Source organism: Oreochromis niloticus, linkage group LG8 (genome assembly GCF_001858045.2).
Source record: "Oreochromis niloticus isolate F11D_XX linkage group LG8, O_niloticus_UMD_NMBU, whole genome shotgun sequence".
Lineage (NCBI taxonomy): Eukaryota > Metazoa > Chordata > Actinopteri > Cichliformes > Cichlidae > Oreochromis > Oreochromis niloticus.
Window position 1 is genome coordinate 26,268,710 of NC_031973.2, and position 20,670 is coordinate 26,289,379.

At 38.2% G+C, this 20,670-nt stretch overlaps 1 protein-coding gene across 4 annotated transcripts in view; it reads right to left on the reverse strand.

The window, feature by feature from the left end:
- Positions 1-20,670, reverse strand: part of myocd (myocardin) — a 145,508-nt gene that overhangs the window by 101,829 nt on the left and 23,009 nt on the right. For 3 of the 4 annotated variants that reach the window (XM_025909596.1, XM_025909595.1, XM_005447921.3), the window contains exon 1: positions 20,033-20,236. The exons of the other annotated variant lie outside the window; for it this stretch is intronic. The gene's annotated coding sequence lies outside the window, so the exon portion shown is untranslated. Of the gene's footprint in view, positions 1-20,032; positions 20,237-20,670 lie in introns of those variants that run through there. 4 annotated transcript variants of the gene reach the window in all.

The following is a 20,670-nucleotide window of genomic DNA, read 5'->3' on the forward strand; positions in this document are numbered from 1 at the left end:
AAATTTTAAGTTGAAAAAGAATCAGTAAAGATTTTAAGTCAAACTCTAAATCCCATTGCCCAAAGCTTTCAGTAATTTCTGAGCCTTTCAACCCATTTGATCCCGCCATAAAGCCCTTTACACATGGGCATCGCTGACTACAAAGCCCTTTCTTCCATTAATGGTCAAGCAATTCATCCCAAACATGGGAATTAAGGAAAACAGTGATATCTTTAAATGATCGCACCACTGAGATTTACAGATGTGATCTTGAGACTAGCTGGTCTTTAAACGGTTTTAAGCTACTCTTTCAGTTTGTGGCTTTATGGCTTGTTTGGTGTGTAGCGCAGAGAACAGCAACATGACCTGTGTTTGACCCCTTGGGTTCACCTTTGACCCAAAGGAAGTTATAAAATGAGTAATCTGCTATTGGTAAAGGGTTTAAACTGTTCAGAGATCATGAAACAATGCTTGCACAAGATCCAAAGTGTCTCTAAACTGAGGTGCCATGAGATCACTTGGCGGTAGAGTAGCATGCATACTGTCTGTGTGTGTGTGTGACAAAGTAAGGTTTCTTATGCATACCTCTTATCGGCAAGGCCTCTTTCCAGGAAAATGAATTGGAAAAATAGCAACATAAAATATGTGAACAGAAACCAGAGGGATGTTTGAGTGACACTAGTTTGATGTTGCAGGTCTCCTGACATAGGCCCTCTGCTGCTAAGGCTTGACAGTAAAAACGCCCCATGAGCTCCCCTGTCACAGACTGTAATAAATGTCACAACTGTGAACTCTGTCTCACACAGACAAAAGGCACACCATTAAACAATTAACACACAGTAAGCCTGTAAAATTGCTACTAAGAATTCAACTAAACAAAACAGCTCCTGCAAACTGATATGTACTACTGTATTTTTGAAAGCTGAAATGTTTATGGGGTGGAAAAAAACTCACCTTTCATGAAGCCCAGTAATGTAAAAATCCCTAAAGACTACCCATAAAAATATCATTTTTGGACATGAGTACAATCACTCTGTATTACTCTGTTAAATGATATTAAAGGTAAAAATGGTAGCTATAATAACAGGTATGGGAAAATACAATAATCCTCTGGTAATAATATTGTTTCCACTGACAGTTTAGGCTTTGTCAGTGTAGGGTTTAAGTATAAAATAACCAGAGAAGAATGAGTACTAAAAAACTCCCAGAAACAATCACTGAACATGGTTCAGATTTTTGTTGCAGTTAATAATGAACAAAATGAAAGATGTACAGTTTCTGCTGTACAGTTTTAAAATTTAGAAATGTACAATCTGGAAAGGCACACACCTGTCTATATAAAGTCCCATAGTTGACAATGCATGTAAGAGCACAAACCATGAAGTCTAAGGAATTGTCTGTAGACCTCTGAGACAGGACTGCATCAAGGCAGATTTCTGGAGAAGGTATAGAAATGCGCACAGTGGCCTCCATCATCCATTAAGTGAATAAGTTTGGAACCATCAGGACTCTTCCAAGAGCTAGTAGAGCGGTGAGACAAAGGCCACTTCTCAATAAAAAGCACATGACGGCCTGCCTGGAGTTTACCAAAAGGTAGCTGAAGGTCTCTCAGACCATGAGAAACAAAATTCTCTGATCTGATGAAATAAAGATTGAAGTTTGTCACGTCTGGAGGAAACCAGACGCTGCTCATCACATGGCCACTACCATCCCTACAGTGAAGCATGGTGGCCACAGCGTCACACTGTGGGGATGTTTTTTGGTAGCAGGAACTGGGAGACTAGTCAGGGTCAAGGGAAAGATAAATGCACAGAGAAATCCTTGATGATAACCTGCTCCAGAGCACTCTGGATCTCGGACTAGGGCAAAGGTTCATATTTCTACAGTACAGCGACATTAAACAAAGCCAAGATAACGAAGAACTGGCTGCGTGAGCAGTCTGTGAATGTCCTTGAGTGGTCCAGCCAGATGCCAGACCTGAACCTCGAATACCTCTGGAGAGATAGGACATGGCTGTTCACTCCCCAGCCAACCTGATGGCGCTTGTGAATTTCTGCAAAGATGAATGGGAGAAACTGTGCAAAAACAAGCGGGCCAAGCTTGTAGCATCTTACCCAAAGAGGCTTGAGGTTATAATTTCTGCCAAAGGTGCTTCAGGGAAGTATTAGGCAAAGGCTGTGAATACTTATGTACATGCTTCATATCTGTACATATCAAACAAGGGGAGAACAGTGGATTCTCTCTGTTTCTCTCTGTTTTGTTCTCAAGATCATCCGTGGGCGGGACTCCTCCTGAGTCTCCGCCCAACTCACCTTTGGCTGTTTCCCCACCTGTGGAAGAGGAGCAATCAAGGCGTGGTACAGTTATCACTGTAGCGTTGATCTACTTTACTAGCAAAACCCTGGCTCTTAAAAACTTAGTCGTCTCCTCAAGTTTCCCATGGCATCCCCTCAGTGACTCTTGTCTCGCCTGTGTGCAGGTGGTGGCTTGTTGGATTCTCTCCTGTCTACCCCCCCCCCCCCCCCCCCCCCCCCCAAAAGCTCCCCTGGACCCGTCCCCTTCCTGGATGTTCCCTCTGTGTGTTTCACTAAAATCATCTATCTGTAAATAAACTCTTCAAACTGCCTTTGTGAGCCCTGCCTTTGAGTCCACTCACCTAGTGCCTGAGTGACAGTAAAGGTTACTGTAACAATAGAAAAGTGGTAAAATAGCACTGAGGCAAACAGCTCCTGTCAAAAATACATGAGACTTAAAGAAAAGAAAGCCTGTATCATTCCTGTATCAAGCCAAAGCTGCATGTCCTCCACCTGTTCAAGAGACATAATGATAATGGTTAACTCATTGCTACATCTCTTCAATGCAATACCATCCAATGGAACTGTTCTGCAAGAAAAGATGGGATCAAAACTCAGCTGTTTCCAATATTTTAATTTCCTTATATGTCAATCTGAAGGAAGTAATATGAAATAGAAATTTCACCTATTTTGTAATGTAATTTGTGCAGAAAATTGCCAATGACCCATAACCAATACAATCAAAATCAACAGCTTCATTATTCTGTGAAATAAATGGTCTTTGAACAGACTCCACGTGTTTAGTTTCTGACTGACAGAATATCAAAGTATTCAAGCACAAACCCTTCAAAAGCTCCAATGATCTGTGTGGATTATGATGCTTTGACACACTCTCCTCTATCTTCCCGGCAGGGCAACAAAATGCCAAGTAAGCACGCATATAACCAAGCAGCCAATAAATACACCAGAATAGCATGACAGGAATGTTCACACAGTTAATATGGATTCCACAGAGTGCCAATAGTCTGTGCCAATCCCAGTGGGAATCTGGGAGAGGGTGCAACATTCTTATCTGTATTTAATTTTATTTAATTTTAATAACTGTACAGTACTCTGTTTTTGGTAACTATTGTCCATGATGTAAGTATGTAAAAAAATTGTGTATGTTTCTGTTCTGTGTCCTGTTTGTTTGTATATGTGTTTTTCTTGCTGCTGTTACAATCAAATTTCCCCTTGTGGGACAATTAAAGGATTATTCTATTCTATTCTATTCTATTCTATTCTATTCTATTCTATTCTATTCTAACATCAAAATGGCCACATTCCAGTTAATTGAAGAAGACCTGATTTCTGCACTTGAGACCAAAAGCCAGCACTTATTACAAAAGAGTGATATCATAGAGTTAAAATGAGGAAACACAGGAGGGTCATACTAGCTAAAGTCTAGCTTGTTTGCAGAGGCGTGAACTTAAAGGGTATGCAAGCCATCTGATTTTAGTATCTTGCATAAGCAAATGCAAAAACAGACTCACACACATACAGACTCTCAACAAGCATGTTCTTTTATGTATCTTGGAAGAATTAACAAGAGGTCAGCAGATATCCATCTTTCAATAAACCCAGGGGCTTTGATTAATTAGGAGCTAGAATTTCTTTAATCAGCTGTGTCAGGTCTCAAGTTAAATCACCCTGACTGAATAGCACAATAATAACCTGTGTTTTATAAAGTATAGTACTTCATGAAGTTGCTAAACCAGCAAAGAAAAAAACGAATCCAGTCTTTGTGGTTTAATAGATCCAGTAAACATAATTCTTTCCCATGAGATAAGAGAACTACAAAACCTTTCCAAGGAAATAACGCTGACATGAAGTCATGTTGTTGTTCTCAGCTACACTAATGACAGCATCAAGTATTTTAGTGGAAGAGAGAGCCAACAAAAACAGCAGCAGCAATAACCTTTAATATTGATTATCTCTTTACAGGCTCCAAGTGTAAATTTGAGAGCATCTTCTCTAACCTTCGGGGGCAGAAGCACATTATTCTTCTGCTTCATTATGAATGTTCACAAGAACGAATGCTGACATGGAAGCCATTTTATTTGTGTGTTTTTTTGGAATCATACACATCTTTTTCTCCCCCGAGTGATGGGTTTAGTGTAACATCTGTTTCAGGATACGAACAACAAGGCCATAACCCTGTGGAAGAATTCCCAGCCTTGCCCATGTCCATTCATCCAGACCAATGCCCATGCATGACAGTTTTACTTTGGTCTTTTTCAGCCCGGTTATTTTGATCTACGTATGCTCTCTGCCTAAGGTAAAGTTAGACTGAGAGATTTCAAACTAGAAGAACTAGAAGAGCTTTTCCTGCGTACAGTAGACTGATATTACAGGCACATCATGTATGCAAACATCACAAGTCTCCCATTACAACAGAGAAATCATACTGTGATACTGAGGGAGCTCTGGTACTTTCTGCCAGATGATTTATTACTAATCATCTTGACGGTACAGAGAGGCCTGTTTTAACGACATGAGTTTTTTAAAAACAGAGAATCCAAATCAAAGAGCCATTCTTTCTAAAGGCCAGGGTTAGGGCCAGGAATGTTAGTTTCAAGTTTTACTGAATATAGTGTGAAGTTCATTTTGTAAAGTATGGTTTCCATTTCAGTTATAAATAATGATTAAGTAGATTAAGCTTTAGTGACAGCAAAAATGCTGTGCTGAAGACTCCACAATGAGAGCAAGCAGTAGGAGATATCACAGTGGTAAAGTTATTACCATAACATTACCACTGTGACATAATTTAAAGTTATTTTAATAATACATTATCACAAATTATAATTTTGGCATTTTATTTTATTATTTATATTAATTATTTTTTATTTTATTTATATTTATATAATTTTATACCAACATTTGGGAAATTTCTGAAAGTAAAGCTATATATCTGTCCATGTAGAGGTGTTTCTGTTATCTGTGATTTTACTTGGACTGGGGTTCCATGAGGATCCATGAGGCCTGCCTTAACCAAATAGAAATCCTGCAGTTGTGCCTTGAGTGACTCAACTTATGTTTGTCCATGTATGTTCTCTGATCATGAAAGGTTAACCATTTGATGCTATATGTGAATAAGGGTCACTGTGATTTATACATGTGACAGTTTTCATCAGCTTTTAGGGAGTTTTCTGTGTTTTTCCTGATAGTAGTTAGAAAGGAGCGGTACTTTAATTAATGGTCAGTTAAAAGTTGGTCATTTTAGCAACTAAAAGACAGTCTGGCCACAGGAGGTCAGGTCACACACTATTAGCAGATCTAATCACATGTATTTGATAGCAGGTGGTTCAGAGAGCATATGACCAAATAAGCACCATGAGACAACCTGGCCCAAGTCTTCTTTTTCCTTTTAATGGAAACTGGCAACCACAACAAGCAATCTGACAGCTTCTAATTCATTCTTTCTGTTGAATGTTTCTACAGTGTACTTTTGTTACCAGTACCAGGTCATGATCACATAACCTGGATAAATGCATACCTATGAAGTGTGTCACATCCTTAAACTTGAGTTTCCTCATTGATGTTTTTTCCCCTCATCATTACTGTGATCAAGATTTCACTGAAAGTAAGGAATTTATTTCTTTTCTTTACAAAGGAAGAAACAGGTGACAGGAAAAAAAAGGAAAACTTTGAGGTTCTTGGTGGAGAATGATAAGACATGAAAATATTCTTAAGTTTATAAACAAAAAACCCTGCATACACTGTGCTTAAATAATCTCTCACTGTCATTCTCTCCAATGGCACTTTGGGGGAAACCCATAATTTCCTTATCACGGTTCATGAACAGTGTCACAAAAGTGTTGCTCAATTACCAGTCTTAACAGCAGTGCAAGCAGCCAACCATGGAGCTGACCACAAAAGAAGCAGGTAGCATTCAACAGGAAATGTCACCTCGGTCAATTACCCATGAGCTTACATGTTGCCAAAACAACCATTAATCCCAGCGGTGAGCACAAGGAGAACTAGTGCAGCTTCCGAACCTTCTGCCAAGACAAAAATGACTTGCAGGATCAGAGACAAAGGAGAAAGTATGTTATGTGACAGACTGATGTGAACAATCAAATATCTATGGCTGGCTGCGGTGTCACTTATATGTTCAATTCAATTCAATTCAGTTCAATTTTATTTACATTGCACCAAATCAGAGCAACAGTTGCTTCAAGGGAAAAAAGGAGAAAACCTTACAATCAGATGACCCCCTATGAATAAGCGCTTTGGCGAAATGTCCGGCAGAACCAGACTTTCTTATAGGAAAAACATGAATAAGAGGAGAAAATTATTCACGCTTTTGCAAATTTACAACTTTGCCAGAATCTATACTTTTTAAAAACTCCTTTCTACTTTTCCAGAACATGTCACGTGGTGTCATTCTCTAAACTTGTATTAAGACCTAAAGACTAGAAAACAGTTACAAGAAGAGAGCATGATATCTCATATGGCCCGTTACGGTAAACTTTCTAAAGGTATGTGCAGGATGATGAACAGTGAAGGCTCAAACATAAAAATGAACAGTATACACAAGTGAAACCAGACTCATCCCACACTTTGCACTTTAAAAAATCATGAGTTGTGTCACAAATCTCCTGGGAGCCACGTGTCCTGTCATCACAGGGTTCAACTGGAGAATATAACAACCAGACCAATGAATCAGCTGTGTTTTTGGTATGAAAGGCCACAATGAAGTGTATGCTATAGCTATAGCAACACAGCCTTCTCTAATGTATACTCCATGTATGTGAGTCATACATACGCATCGTTTTCCAGTTACAAGGGCATTAATGTATAATTTCTTACTAAATAACACGACTAAGGTACATTATGCATGCTTTTAGCACTATATAGACAAGTGAAATGATTAGAGTGTAATATTGAAAACTACTGACATTTAAAGTATAACTAACTAAAAATAAACAAAAATAGAAAAGCAATCAAAATAATGTGGCCAATGCAATGTATTCATAGCAGAATGCATCTGACAAGTCAGCTAACACACTACCCTAAGAAACCATTATTTATAGCACACCACTAGCTAATTACACAGCCAGCAGATTTAGAGCAATTATCCTATTTTACTTGTGTCTACAGGCTATGGACTCTCCGCTTACATCATTTAAAATACCGGAGGTTTTTAAAATACCAGAGGTTTCAGCCACAGATAGCCGAGTCTTCAGCTTGCTATGTTTGCCAAGTCTTTTTCAATTATGGCTCAGTCACACTAGAGTAAAAATAAAATGGCAACTTCCTGGTGACCAGGGGGAAAAAAATCAGAGGTTGTCCAGAGACTGTAATGAATTTCTTTGCAGTTGTAAGAAACTGCATTGACCAACTGGTCATCCAGAGGTTGCTTCAAATTATGTAGCATCTTGATGCTCACCGAAGCTGTACTGTAAGTAAAACTTACCAGGTGCTACATATTTATTCAAAGTTTGCTCTTCTGTCAAATAGAGTAGTACACACTGCATGCATTAGTACTTTAGAAAGACTGCAAAATATGCCGCAGACATTGTCATAGCAGGCAAAGCACAGGTGTAACTAATACCACTAACAATGGCTCTCTTCCATGTGCGTGTCCCACAAAGATATGTCAAAGGAACGGCATGTACAGACTCATGGTCCTGTAGCCAACTCACCTGCATCAAATTCAGCAGTCATTACTTCATGTTATAAGATGCACCTGGGCTCTTCCTGCTAAAACATGTGACTAAGACTTGAATCCTATGGGTCTCAGTTTGGAAACTGTTTATTTAAGTTTTCCATTTTTCAAATCCAAGGTCTAAAAATAGAGGGTGTGGTATGCGTTAAAGACTGGAAAGCTCTCTGACACAAACTTGCTGTTTCGAGCTTCATAAATAAATTCTCCTACATTTTTGTATATCAGTTGATCTATTTTCAGCATGAACACTTGAGGTCATGAATCTTCATCTAACTCCATCAAGTCAACAGTTACATTTATCTGGATTTGTGACCAAACAGCCAAACCGATGATATCCCCATCAGGACCAGTTATACTTTTTAATGTTAACTAGCAAACTTTAGCATGCTTACAATGTAATATCCTGCTTAGAATATAAATGTTACTGTGACTTCCCTACCTGTCATGGCGTTCATGTTGACATCAAAGCCATACTAATTAATTAATATTTTAAAACACTTTAATATAACACTCTCATGTCCAAGTCTGCAGCAAAACAAATAACTTTGTTTGATTGCACTTTTATTAGTAAGGTTTTACAACAAATGTAAGTATTTATTTGGTTAAATAAAATATCAACTGGTGAGACCAAATACACCTGACAGGCAACTGCACTCTTGAGTTTTCTTGAGAATTTTGACAAGTCTCTCACAAAAAGATCTCTTAAAGAGGAAATAACTATCATAAAGACATACTTTACATTTAGAACTCTGATTAGATGGCTACTGCTCCATTTATTTAAAAATAATAAATAAAAATAATATTAAAAATGAAAGACAATAAAAAGTGAAAAACACCAATACTAAGTTAGTATTCAAAAAGAACTAGCTATACCTTTACAGTGTGTAAAGTATTACCACTAGATGTCAGTAGATTGCAGTAAACAGAATTCTGTTTTTTTACCTCTCATTTGAAGTGCGTAATCTTAGCTATATCGGTTGCTGTAGAACAAACAACTCTTACAACCTCACTTCTGTCTGATGACGTTGATACTAAGGTGAGTCGCTGAGGATATCCTAAACTTTTCTGTTTTGCAGCATTGCTGTATTGTTTTGTTTGGTGGTGTTAGTTGTTGAAGTGGATCTGCCTGAATGCAACAATGTCAGACAGTGAATAAACGCATACACGTGAGAACGTAATCGAACTCTTTATCAGAGAGAAAATGGGTTTTTTTTTAGGAAACTCAAGCCTAACATTAACTGGCCTTATGTTAGCTTATATATATATATATATAGTTTGAAAGAGCTGGTTTGTGATGTTTAAATTAAAAACACAGTAATTTAAAAGATGTATGACACACATGGCCAGTCTCTAGCACATATACTCTATTGCCCAACGTATTTGATCATCTTCACACACTTAATTCATAGGTACAGCTATAACAGCTATAATATCTTCAACTCTTCTAGGAATACTTTCCTCATTTTTTAGGAGTGTATTTATGGGAATTTTTGATTTGATTTTCCAGAAGCGCATTTTGTCAGTCAGACACTGATGTTGGGCAAGAAGGCCTGGCTCACAGTCACAAACTATTCTATCGGGTTTAGGACTCTGTGCAGGCCAGTCAAGCTTTTCCATACCAAACTCACTCATCTGTGCCTTTATGTACCTTGCTTGTACACTAGTGTGCATTCATGCTATAACAGGATGGCGCCATCCCCAAACTGTTCTGACAAAGTTGGGACCATGAAATTGTCCAAAATGTCTTGGCATGCAAAAGCATTAAGATTTCCTTTCACTGAAACTAAGAGACCGAGCACAACTCCTGAAAAACAACCCCACGTTATATGCCCACCTCTACCAAACTTTGCATTTGGCACAGTACAGTCAGACAAGTACCATTGTCTTGGTAACTGCTAAACTCAGACTCCTTCATTGGCTCACCAGACGAAGAAGCATGCGTCGTCACTCCAGAGAACACGTCTCCACTGCTCTGAAGTCTCACTGGTCAGCCATGGAAACCCAGTCATGAAGCTCTCTACGTACTGTTCTTGAGCTAATCTGAAAGCCACCTGAAGTTTGGAGAGAGTCTTTAGACTCTCCAGAAAGTTGGTGTTATAATACGACAAGTAGTTGACTGTAGAATATAGTAGTAGTGAGCAGCAGCAGATTTGGATGGGTGAGTGAAAAATTTTGGCAATATAGCATGCATAAAACGTCATTAGGTAGAACAACGATGGTCATCTTGGCCACTGTATTCAAGGTGACAGGGCAACATGACGGCTTCCACAAGCCGGAATCTGATCCTGTGTATTTGAATTGGTTAATGCTAAGGTTACAAGAATTAACTGTACACTAAGAGATGTAAGGGATTTATAAGTACAATATTCTTTTTTTTCTGCCAAACCAACTCACTTGAAAATTGGTTGGAAATTCACTCAGTTATAATGATTTTTATTGTGGACAGACCTCAAGTCTCCCTAAACAAGCATGAGGACATATGGGTGTTATGGTGACTGTAAATTTTAGTGCTCACTGTAGGAGTGGGAAGGACAGCGATTAACATCCCAGGGCCCCTCCTTTGCACCAGTGGCAGGCTTTGGTAACATTTTATATAGCTCTTGAGAATGTCAGGGAATGTATGCATTACTATACCTTTCATTCATCCATGGTTCATGTCATGTATTATACAGCAGTACAGAACTAGACACCTTCAATTTCAACACTTCTGCTCAAGCCATCACAGCAGACTAAACATTGCAGTCATTAACAAATGCAGCTGGAAATTTAACAGCCATCTTAATAATATTTAAAAAACACAACAAAAATATGTAAATTACCAACAGAATAACCACATTATAATTGATCAAGTCAAATTAAAACAGCTAAAATGTTTTATATGACACATTTATTCTTTTTTGCAGCCCTCAATCATCACACTGGCATTCAGTCATCAAAACGTTGTAAATGTTTCATATAAAATTACAGGCTTTGGAAACCTGGAGAGAGCTCATACTTTCTGTCCAGATATGCGCTGGTTTCCTTCCTTATTTCCGTTAATTAATTCACGAGTGAGAACATGCAGCATTTGGTCATTTCTTCTTCTGTCTGTTTTTTCTGTCTTCTCGTGTAACAGAGAAATGTCATTTTATTCTGTAATAGCAGTGTGTTTTGATCCAACTTCCTAAATTTGGAATTATTCTTGCATACATTGTTATTTTTAAGGCTTCGAGGAGATCACATGCATGTGCTGCATAAACACCTCTGTTAAGTGTATTGAGGTACAAAACTGTTGACAACCATCAGGTTTTAAGTCCGATATTGTCAGGGTGCCATATTGGCAGACTTTTACTACCTGGTTCAGCAGTTATTGACTTGGTTCTAATTGGCCACCACAGCAATTAAGACGCTCTAACTTGTATCTATGCAGTCCGGCAAGGAGGAAAAAAAATAACTTCTTTTAACATGTCCAAATCATATCTCTCATTAAACAAAGTTCAATAGCTTGCTTACATTATTGCAGCATGTCTGCCAAACAAACAGCACCACCACACTGTTGGTTTGCCAGACAAGCAGATAAATGTTTGTTTACTCTGGGTAAGTCATTGGTGGGGAATGCAAGCTGTTTAGGGTGGGTGGTGCTGATATTTTGTTTGCATTTATGTCTCTGTGTGTGTGTGGCTACAAATACAGTATGTGATTGGCTGTATATGCACCGTGTGTTCGTGTTTTTACTACGGCCAAACAGAATTTGGACCAAACATGTGTAAGCACTTGAGGGCCACTGTATGTAAACTCTGTATGAAAACCAATTTAGTATAGTAAATATGAAATGGCGAAATGTTTATGCAAATGTAATTAACAAACTAATGGGCTTTCATATCAACAAATATTGATTGAGAACATCTGCTTGATGTGTGAGATCAGTACATTCCTCAGGAAAGGTTGCATTACAACACCCACGGTCTAATCAGGTGCAGTAAGCACTGTTCTGCCAAGTCAGAAACAAAATAACAAAAAAGAACAGAAAATAATAGCTTATCGATGTCTTCTCCGAGAAAATCTAAATCTGGTTAGTGAGATCAGGCTTGCTATCTAATTAAAACCCATTCTATAAACACTGTATCCTATTGTAAACAGTGCATATGTATCTTCAGCATACCTGATAGTCATCATTGCAGGCCATTTAACTATGGCCAGATGGTTAGGTGCATTCCAATGATGGCAAATTTTAAACACAAGTACAAGTAGGAGTGCATTAGAGTAGAAAGCCTATATCATCACATTGATCTCGTCTTGTGTTAAGAAAAAAGCAAAGTCGTTGCTGTTTAATCATTATGCCAAATATGCTTTTAGTAACTATTAAGGCAGCATTACTGTCTGTTTAATTCAAAGTTGCTGCAAGCGATAACAGACACATTTTAAGGAAATATTGTTAGATTAGAGGGATAAATCCATTCTGAGAGATTTAAGGCACTCTAAACATTTGACAGCTGAACAGCGATGTTGTGTGTATTTTTGCCTTTCTTTTTTTAGAAAGCAATTTAAATTCTATGGGTCATGTTATTTTTACATCCTGGTTGATTTGGAAACCAGATTTTAGACACATCATAGAATCAAATGTCGATTAACACATGCCCATCACACAATCGTATAAGTATTTGTAGTATTTCTGGTGGGAGGCAACCTGTCTTCATACAATCACAGTCCAGCACAAAGTGACTAAAATCATTCTCACCAAAGTCAACTTTGAGGACAGCAACTGAGCGTTGTTGCTTGTTGAGATGGTCTCCATGAAAGTCAATGATTTGCAATGAATTGTAAAGTGATTGCAAGTTCATTGCCCACTGTCTAATGAAAACGCATTCCTGGATGCTGCAAAAATACATTCAAAAGAAGAGCGAAAAAATTTCAGATGACTGTAAAACTATTTTTGTGTAGATATTAATACAAGTGTGCAACAACATTTAGGTTTTCCCTCTCATGTGCGATTGCTACAGAAATATTTGACTTAAACCAACTGCTAAACAAAAAATAGTTAGTCAGAAGTTCAACCTGAGTCTCTCTGGTTTCCATCAAAAGATGGTTTAGAATGCCAAGCAAAAGTAATGGCGAGACATGATTTCACTTCACCCAGAGTCTTAAGTTTCTTAAATAGCATTAAGGCTATTGAAACAAAAAAACATAGGAATATAGAATTTCGACACAGGAGAAAAAAAAGAATTATCCAGCAGAAATTTTGTTAAAGCACATTAAATGGAATGTAATTCACTTACTAGAGCCTAACTGCAGGACGGCAAAATTATTTAGGCACTTGGCAAACTTGCTGTTATGTAGAAATATAATCAGATGGCAACCAACCGAATCAGGTTACCTACTGGTAAGCGTCACAGATGAGTTGTGCTCATTAGCACAAATCAATCCAGACTGACTACCTTTGGGTCTGTTTGGGAATCTGTATACATTTATAAATACGCAGCAACACTTGGCCAATCTGTCTATGCGTTTTTGGAGAAAGGCTACCTACCTCCAGGCAACCTGTGTGATGGGCTTGTGATTGAAAGTGGCCAGCAGTTAACGGTCTTGCATACTCAACTTCTGACTGACCAGCTGGTCACTGCAACCACGCACAAATTGTTTCTGCCAGTAATAACGGACCACTCTAGAAGCTTGGCTAGATACTGCTGGTGAAGGTGGACGGTGACAGCAAAGGAAACAGGACCCAAGATGCTTGGCAGGTGCCTGATGACAGCAAAGGAGATAGAACTGCTACAGAGCCTTCGCAGATGGACAAAAAGGCAGGGAAGGAGGCTGGTGACAGTGGAGGAGGAGACTATCTGGAGGCTTGGCTGGCAGGAAGGAAAAAGGGTTGAATGCTAGTGGGCGAGATGGAGTCCCTCTAGAATTGGAGGGCAATAAAGCAGGACTGGTTCAGGCAGCTCAGGAACCACAGACTCAGTTGGCTGACAGGATTGCAAAAGGTAGATAAACCAAAACTAAGAAACCTAAAGGGTCTAAATTGAGAAACTAATCATACAGAAACCAACCGGAAATATCTGCTATACAAAGAGAATACAAAGCTAAAAAAACAAAACAAACAAAAAACTCAAAACACCACAAACACAGGAATCCAACTATTAATACAAAAACTCAAAAATTGAGGAGTCTATGACAAGATTGCCTTATTGTGAAGATGCAGCTTTCTTTTCTAAAAATTAGATGTAGAAAAGCAGTCGGTAGTGCAAAGCAATTTACTCAGTGAGATTAAATTACAAGCAGAATAGTTGCATGTGTGCAAGGCGAAGTTCTCCAGTAGAAATAAAAACTGTTGTGTGGAGAACCAATTACAGAATAAATAAACAGTCTCAACTATGCTTTCTGATAATGAAGACATTTATTGTCATAACTTTGGAATGATAAAAAAAAACAAAAAAGATTTTAATTTTGTAATTATAATTGAAATATTCCACATAACTGGAATAGTATCAGCATGAAGTGATGACCGATCCATCGTGAAAACCATTTTCACATCCCAGCCCGCCAGCTGTACGGGCTGCGTTTCAGAGTGTCAGGTTTATATGTTGTGACTCGTGATGATCAGTGGTTGGATCTTGATAGCAAAAACAAGTTAAGATTTATTCACAAACATGTGAAGTCTTTAGACAAATACCATCTGTTCTTTGTTAATGTGATTGGAGGGTAAATGGGGCTGACTGTATTGATCTTTTTATATAAACTCTACAGGCTCAACCAATTTGCTTCCTAAACTGAACAGGATTCTGTCATCTACTGCACATATTTGCAGGAACATTATTCCACAGCTAAACCTTTGAAGTTAAAGCAAACGCAGGAGCAAATACCTTGCACAGGTATGAATGCGAAGGCCGAGGAACATTGAGCTCTCAATGGAAGGTTAAACGAGTAGAAAGCCTCACGGATCACATCTCATGAATTCAATCCCTTTAAGCCATGTCACAAACCCACCAAAGTATTAGACAGATTCCGCTCCAGGAATTCATGATGACATCTTAAAACCATTTTGTGCACAGCAGCAGAATAAACTCATTAAAGTTCGCAAAGGTGTTGCTTAACCAGCCAGATTTGTCTGTATCTTTTTCTCAGAGGCTTTTTGATCCTTCATTCCAATTCCATTTTTTAATGGGACTTTATTAAAGGTTGATGCCATTATTAGGGAGTAGAAGGCCACTGCTCATCTTCAGAAAAATTTTAATATAAAGACTTTTAATTGCAAAACCAAGTCAATTAGCAGAAGAAACAGACCAGATTATCTCTAGTTTAATACCGTCTCTCTCTTTATCTTTCCTGCTATTGAATTTCTAAATGTAATGCTAGAACGTACACCTCTTATTTTTATTAGTCGTCCCACTGTTGATCATGAGAATCATCCCATTTCCCCCTGATTTTTTTACTCGACTGGGCAGGTAGCATTCTGTTGAATATATCCTCTATGTGTCAGGCATGTAGAGGAAAAAATTCGATGACAGTATGCTAACTCAGGAAGAAATCTAAAGGCTTCATCTCTCTTAACAGCCTCAATGCTATTACATAGTACAATAATGCTACTGTGTGACTCCCTCCTGCCAACGTGCCAAAAGCACTCACTGCTTTACATACACAATGCAATTGATTTCACTTTGAATTTACAATATGTATGGAAGGTAGATGAGCGATGTGGCTCTTAGCACATGCATACACTTATACGGCCCAGAATTTACATAAGAGATCTGAACGAACTTGACAGAAGCTTTTATTATACCATGTAAAGTAAGAAAAAAAAGTGCAACTGCAGGATCAAAACAGATGTTTTACATCTGGACTGACTTCTGCATAATCTAAACACATTACTTATTATTGCAATTACTCGTGTCTTACAATGTAATTAGACATCATAGGAAACCCATAGGCAGCATTTCAGCAACCCAAATAATGTAGGATGTGTGCGCCAAGTCAGTTTACTGGAAGTCTAATTGGACACATGTGGTGAGAAGTACTAATACATGTGCAAACCGGTAACGTGCGGCTAGTATGTGTGGCATTCAGCTGTGTTAACTGTCAAGGGAGGTGAAATAGAGGGCGTGAAACTCAAAGCCCAACTTAACCACAGTTTCACTAACTAAATGTTGTTCATACTCAATGAATCTTTACTGCTATGGTCTTAGCTATGACCACACTATTACAATTGAGGTGCATGGGATTTTCTGTGTTGTGCCTGAAGCACTAAATTTGTGTTTGACTGGCAGAAGCATTATTCCACTGCTAACGCGGAAAAAACATGCTCTGTTTAATTTATTCCATATTAGTGGTCAGGCTTTAGGGATCATGTTGGTTCAGCTGCTCCAGAAATGCTTGCAAACCTAAAGATATTACTGTATGCTGAAACCTTTGTTTAGTTCTAATTAGTTAATATAGGCAGGGTAATTTTAGACAGCATCCCTGGTAAATATCACAGTGGAAAAATATTCGGTAAAATGAAGATGAATGGGCACAACAGTTTGCTCATGTTATTATGGATGTAAACTGAAAATCATCTAGAATAGTATTTTTTTTTTAATCAGCTTCCTCTTTTAATAATTTACTTCAAAATGTGCAGTAGTGGGTTGATTGGTGGCACAATAGTTTAAACTTTGTTTTTTATCAAGGTCTGCAGGCCTGAAAGGCACTGGTTCAACCTATGGTGTCATGACAAAAGCATTGAGTCTGATATGTAAGCCCATCCTTTTTCACTTATTTTTTGGTACAATTTATTATAGTGGATACAACTGATGAGTTTCAAAGATTTAGATGCTTTTGTTAATGTTGGTCAGATTGTTTTTGCCAGAGACGGATTACCTATATGTGGGCAAATACAAGACAGATTGTTCTTATTCCTAGAGGTATAAAGAATTACCTGAACAGTGTTGATTCAGAAAGAGTTGAACATTTTATTTTTTGTAGTTAAAATTTACAAATGTCCCCTAAATCCCCAAATTGTATGTGTTGATGATGGCAGTAGATGTTGCTAGACGTCATTAGCATTATATGAATCATGATAAAACATGCTGACCATGTTTTGGGTTCCTGCAACTGGTCTGTCGGGTTATTGTCTCCCCAGAAACACTTCCCTTGTGTTTTTTCCTATTTCCATTGTGTTTTGTGTGCTTTTGCAGCATTTTTCTTATTGCTGGTGTTTTCTTAAGTTGCAGTCCGTCTGGCCTCTCAGGGCCACCGTAACATCTGCCTTATGGATTGGACAGAGACAACTATTGTAAGGATAAAAATGTTTAATCATGGGATAAAGAGAATCTCTCAGACCACCTTTGTACTGATTTGCAGTAACCAAACCATTCCAGCAAAATATCCAACACTATCTGTATAGCATCCTCTTGGCCTAGACATTACAATAAGGCAGTCTGACTAACTGCACCCATTATTCATATAACATTACCATGTTGTTTGCATGCCAAGCTGGTTAGGTTATGCTTATCTATACTTCATTATATTGCATGGCCTATTGCACAGGCCTTAGGAGAAGAAGAAAGGAAACATCAACGCACATGAGTGTTAAGTGAATATGAGTGTTCTTGAGGGAAACCAAGGAGATCAGTATCAGAGGGAGATAACAGCAAACGCTGTAGGGCTTATGGCAAAAAATAAAAATAAAAAAAGCTCTAAAAAGACCTATTAGAATAATTAACAGCGATATGAACAAGTAAATAAATAATTACTTAGCAGGTTAAGGTGACCAAAAGGCCACAAAGATAGTGATTATAGGAGCTCTCTGAAACACGAGCACAGCAGTCTTCTGAAGCCTTAACAACTGAACATATCCCCAAGTCTATTTAAATGATTTGTCTCCTGCCACTTGGAGGATCTCCCATGAAATTCTACACTATGATTGCTTCATGTTTTTGTGTTTTATGTTTTTTCACAAGAGAAACATAAGAAGAAACTAACACAGCAAGTTTCAACGCTATAAAAGCTGCTAATGAAGATGATAGAAGTGTCTCCCACTCCCTTGTATTTGAGGAGAGAAACATGAAGCACAACAATATTATTACTTCAGGTAAAAGGAATTCTAAGGCACTTAATCAAAGGACAAACTCCTTTCGGGAGGTTCTTATTGCAATCACAGGCAAGACAACACCAACCTGTCTTTATAGGCACATCTCCTGTTTAAGTAGAAGCAAACTTTGATACTCGCAAATTTCTTAAATCATAATGACGACATACAAGTTGGAATAAAACCCTAGATGATTCTAGAAAGGTTTTTTGTTTGAAAGAAATAAGCGTGTTTGTGTGTTTACCGACACCAGACTTATTATTTTTTTCATAAGAAAGTCTCAGTTTAACATTAGGCAGATGTTTTCAAATCAACCAGATTGTGGTGATTTCTAGCAACTCCCTAAGAGACATATTTTTACATTTGAAATGGAAGTTGTGGCAAAACGCTTTTATTCCATGGCAACGCATGGTCTATTGCTATTTTCATAGATGCTGCAATTATTACAAAGTTGTACGTATGTACCACAACAAAGCAGGCTATAATATTAGTCAGATAACCCAATGCAAATGCTGCAAAAAGCACCCAAAGCAGACACACAATTCAGGGAATCATTCCAACTATTCAAAGTAGGGAATGAGGCCAAGTAAATGCTACAGCATCATCAGGACACCTGTCAATCAACAGTTAACTCAGTTATCCTAATGGATGACCTTTAAAAAATTCCCCAAAATTCAAAGGGGGGAAACTATCAATAGAGGCCAAAACAATTTTTGCACTAGGCCGTAAAAATGTTTTGTGACATTTGTTGGCTGTTGGAGGGACTGCAGATTTTGCAACTTGGCTTAATTTTTAAGTTTGGGGGGTTTCCTTTTGTTTGAACCAGGTTTTAGCTTCCTTTAGCTCCCTCACTGTATTATAGTAGAGTCTTTACCTTACAATTTAAAGTGCCTTGAGGCAAGTGTTGTTGTTATAAAACACATCTCCTGTTTAGCATGAATGACCTTGAGCAGTTCTCTCAAAGCAGCCAGTTTGGGAATGAGCTGTGTTAACCAAATAAAAACAATGCTTAGAGTAAGAAAATTGGCTATTATATATAAGTTTTCATTTTCACTAAAGCTCAAAAAGCTCCAGACAAAACTGTCATTCAGAGGAGGAGAAAAACACCTCTTAAAGTTTGTAGAGTACATCAGTTTTTGCACAAGGCCTTAATCCTATAAATAGCGCTTCATACTCCATCGTGTTTTATCTGTAAAACAACACACTTCTGTGGCCTATGTTTCCTTAATGTACAGTGCGTTTGCTATCAGTCACACAAAAGCTTTGGCCAGCTTCCTCTTCCTCATGTCAACCGCACTGACCTGCAAAAGACCGAAGCAAGTGAGAATTCTTTTATTCTGGAAAAGTCACACGGGTAATGTTTGTTTTTCAAGCTGTGGAAGCAGGACACTTCCTCGCAGAGATCTTTTAAAACTCCAAAACGTAAACTGTGTCATTACTCTAAATCGGGTTTTGCCCCATGCCCATAATAAGTAAGTAAACAAGGCCCAAATCCATGAAAATATATGAAAACGCTGCAGCCTTAGCTCGCACTGCCATGCCGCAATCATGTTATTAATGGAAGAAACCAGATTGTTTGGATATCATATCCCCATGATAATTAAATCCAAATGTTTTGAAACGAAAGCTTATCCAGTACATGACTGTTGGCTGTATCACAGATGAATTGATTCAGTGTAGGTAAATAAACACACGGATAAGAGGGTTTGTTCATGTCTGAAAGCAAACGCTAACCTTGTTTTTTGTAAATCCATTGAGGCGAGTTATCATGGTGTTATGACATCAGAATACACTCATGGAGCGTGAGTTAAGCAAGATTGAAAAAAAAAGATAGACAACTGGCCTCACCTCTTCAGACATAGGCCTATAATTTTGCAAGTTCTATGCAACACAGGTTTTTCAAACATCTTTTGGCTTGTCATCATGCACAAATGAAACACTCAAATAGCCATCATGTTATACAGACAAGCAGAGCACTAACCTCAACATTAGTCTCATAGTTTCACTCACCAGCATATGCTGCTCGGACAGCTGCTTTCCATAAACAGTAATTGGATTCACTTGTTTTAATTTACTTCAGTACTGTCGGCTCCATCCATAACTCACTTCAGATACATGATTATTCAAACATTTTATGTCCAATTTCCTGTATAGTAATTACCCAGAGGAGAGAAGTGAGTAGTGTCCTCACACCCGCTCATGCCTGCTCCCATATCCAAGAACTGGACAGCATGCAAAGCACAGAGCCTGCCACCACACTCCTTTGCATAATGCAGATCTGACAGTGACTTCCTTCCTGCTGCTAACATTACTGTCAGTGTAAATAGCTGAATAGCTGTCTCTCCTACTCTTAACAATGGCAATCAATAGGGCTATAATAGCATTTAGGCACTTTATAAGCATGTGCATACTTTGGTTCCAATTTAGGACATTTTCAATAAATAACTAGCACTTAACACAGTAGACGTGGTTCTGTCGCTCCTTCTCTTTCCTTAACTTCCTGCAGGCCTCTAATCAATCTGCTGCCACTGCTCTCTGCTGTTTACTCGTCTCTCTTTTCTTTAATAATGCATCAAAGTGTCCGCTATATTGCTCAGGAAGACCCATGCCTCCTTACGCATGTCTCTTGATGGAGGCAGAGGTCTTAT